The sequence below is a fragment of the Branchiostoma lanceolatum genome, chromosome 6 (assembly GCF_035083965.1).
Source record: "Branchiostoma lanceolatum isolate klBraLanc5 chromosome 6, klBraLanc5.hap2, whole genome shotgun sequence".
Classification (NCBI taxonomy): Eukaryota; Metazoa; Chordata; class Leptocardii; order Amphioxiformes; family Branchiostomatidae; genus Branchiostoma; species Branchiostoma lanceolatum.
In genome coordinates, this window is record NC_089727.1 from 8874937 (window position 1) to 8878115 (window position 3179).

General features: G+C 39.7%; 1 long non-coding RNA gene across 1 annotated transcript; it reads left to right on the top strand.

The window, feature by feature from the left end:
• Positions 1-200: 200 nt before the first annotated feature.
• LOC136436429 (uncharacterized) lies at positions 201-2573 on the top strand. The gene is made up of 2 exons (XR_010756043.1): positions 201-1351; positions 1618-2573. It is a non-coding gene; the product is annotated as an uncharacterized lncRNA (long non-coding RNA).
• Positions 2574-3179: the final 606 nt, after the last annotated feature.

Sequence of the window (3179 nt, forward strand, 5' to 3'; positions counted from 1 at the left end):
GGTTACCTGAGGTCATGTTGCAGGTAAACACGCAAGCCTTTGCAGTAAGAAGCTCTTGGCGTCTCGCAGAACTTGTAGTAGGGGTGGCGCAGAGCCCGAAATTTGTTCTCCGGCCCCGTCAAAACCGAAAAATGCGCCAAATTCAAGGCGTACGATCTGATACATAACGGTCAAAAATCGCTTATATTTTTAGTAGTTAAAGAAGGTTCTTAACTCGATATCTGTGAAAGATTTACTAAAATACCGTCAACCATAAGCGAGAAATCGCCCATCGGGTTACGCGCATTTCGCCCGCGGGAGCAGGTGCACCCGCTTCCCGGTCACGCACTTGGGGAGGGCCGGCTTCGCGCCGATCCAAATACGGATCGTTACGTCACTCGTAAACAAGAAAACTAGTCGCCAATTTGTAGCCAGCATTACGATCTACAAAATGATTTGTTTGAACCTTTGTTTATTCATGATAAGCTCAAATCGGCAAGCAGGCCGCTTTTCATTGAGGTCATGAGGGAAGAGGTAAGGGTCAGATACAATATAACAGAGATACACAGTCATTTGAGTCCTAATAACTCTATCAACATAAATCATTACATGTTTATGGTACAGTAATATACAATTTCTACAACATACAACATAAAGTAGGGCGAAAGCTGGTTCATGGTCCGTGTCCGTTCGTTTAGTTCATTTCCGTTACTTAAAGAGTCTCTTAAAGGAAGTCAGATTCGGAGCCGTACGTGTGTCTGGCGGTAGGCTGTTCCAGACATTTGGTCCACGGTAGGCTACCGATTTTCTGAAGATCTCTCGCTTGGGTTTGGGGACAACAAGCTGACTGCTTGTGCTTTGTCTGGTTGTACGAGTACTCTGGTCTCTGCAGTACACAAACATCTGGCGCATGTAGGGTGGCAGTTTGTTGTTTAGGGCTTTGTAGGTTTGTACGGCATTGTAGTACTGGAGTGTTGCTTTGATGTCTTTCCAGCTCAGCCGAGAGAGCACTTCGGTTGATGGTGATGATGATGTAAGTGGTCAGCTTGTGCGACTTCCATTGGTGAAAATATTCACATTTTGATTTTTCAAATCGAAATTCCGGAGGGAGGTACCCCTTTAAAAAAATTTTAGCCATGGCATTGGTATCGTTGGAAAATTCAAGAGATTGTTGTTATTTTGGTACCAAATTCGCATACATTCGAGCCATGGTGGGCTCCGTAATCGGCTGATACTTTTAAAATTGCGAGCCAGTTTTGGGAAGGAAGCAAGATGGTGGGCGGCGGCCCGGGCGCTACTGACCGCTGCAGTTCGGAGCCGATTACGTCGGCATCGGGCCAAAATACGGACACTTCTACCACCCAAATGCCAGGTAATGTCTTTTTCCAAGTCTTTACGTAGTTTTATGTGGGTTTTGGGTTATTTTTATGTCAAATTTGGCCGCATGATTATCGGTAAACACTGTTGTTTTTGTATGCCGCATGGTAGCTCAAATAATTTGAATTTGCCGTTTTAATACGGGGATTTTCGTGCCAGTGGTTGCATGTATGATTACTATAAATCATTTTCAACGCCCTATGGATGCATTTGGTTCCTGTTTTTTTTGTGCTAGTGCCGTAATCTTAACTTAAAATGCAGAAAACTGTACTTGCTATCCTCACCTTCTGACGTCACTGCTAGGAGGAGGGGGGCGGCGGGGATGCCCAGCTGCCCTCTACTCGAGTCGTAGTTTCCGTTGTAATTTATTTTATGAGTAGAAGTATAAACCTCACTTAACAGAATTATGCTGGTCTGTTAAGTTTATTAAGTTGTTACATTTATAATGAATGATAGCCTTTATTATTGTATGCAATTACCAGTACTACTTAGTATATATGTATGGTAGCTAATTGAGGAAATAAAGTACCTAAGTATCCAAGTTTCATATTTATCTCATCATAGATTGTTTGAAATGTGTGTCTGCCATGAATGTATCATATAGTTTGAATTTCAACAGACGTTTTCTCTTTTGACACAGGAATGAAGAGAGTGAAGAGAAGGAAAGTGATGAAGAACCAACAGAACTGCCAGTGAACTAGAAGACGAGACTAAATATTCTATTTGCCGTAAATAACTTTGTAGTTTTGGTACATAACGAAAGAGAACTTCAGTAACTTCTACCCTTGTAGTGATCAGCATGTGTGTCTTGGTTATCTCAGCTGGATAGAGAAACCATACAAAAAGTAGATTTAGCTTTTGTAGTTGATTCAACTGTAGAAATAGTTCCAGACCAGAGAAGCAATGGCCACCTGTTCCATGATCCAGTTGTCTGATTCCCGTAAAATTGAAATATAATACATGTACAATACAATAAATACATGTACTTTGCCACTCAACTGCCCTGCAACAAGAAACGAAAGTCCTGCAGTGAATAAAGGGGAAGAAATGAAATGAATGCTGGATATTGAATTGTCGGACCAATATTGCAGATTGTACAAAGAATGATATCAGTGTGTACAAATGTAAATATATAGCATTGGGTAATACATGTAGTTCAATATTTCTGGATCAGATTATATTTTTGAGGCTAGATTTGAAATCAGCATGTGTCTAAACCTCTGTGTGCCAAGTTTTTTTCTTTTATCTTCAAGTATAAGGAAGATATGCAAGTTGCATATTTAATTAGCGGATGCACATCTTATTACCTCAGGAAATCAATTATTCATCATAATTCATAATTTCTGAAGCAGATATATAGATTTTATGGCCATATTTAGATTCAGCATGTTACAGAACCCATGTATGCCAAGTTGTTTCCTTGTCTATTGTACGGTTAGAGATATCGCAATCTTGCATATTCAAGATGTCCTGTGCCCATGTCCATTTTTTCCCACTTTTGGCGATATTTTGAGATGAGAAATCTACAGAAACGATGAAGGCAAAGCTACAAGCTTTAAGGACTTGTTAATATCATTGTAAATAAAGAGAATGCAGCTTATTTGGTGCTTCTATTGTGAATTATTACTGAGTTATGACAGTTTTAAAATATTACATTTTAACGTTTTTTACGGATTCCGGAGAATTTAAGGACTAATTCTCAGACTTTTGAATGGCCGTAACTCGGTATGTCCGATTTTGTTGAAACAAAAACCATTCTGTTTCTTTCACAAATACCTATCAGATGACACCAACTTTAAAAAGATATGAAGAGTTTGAAATTT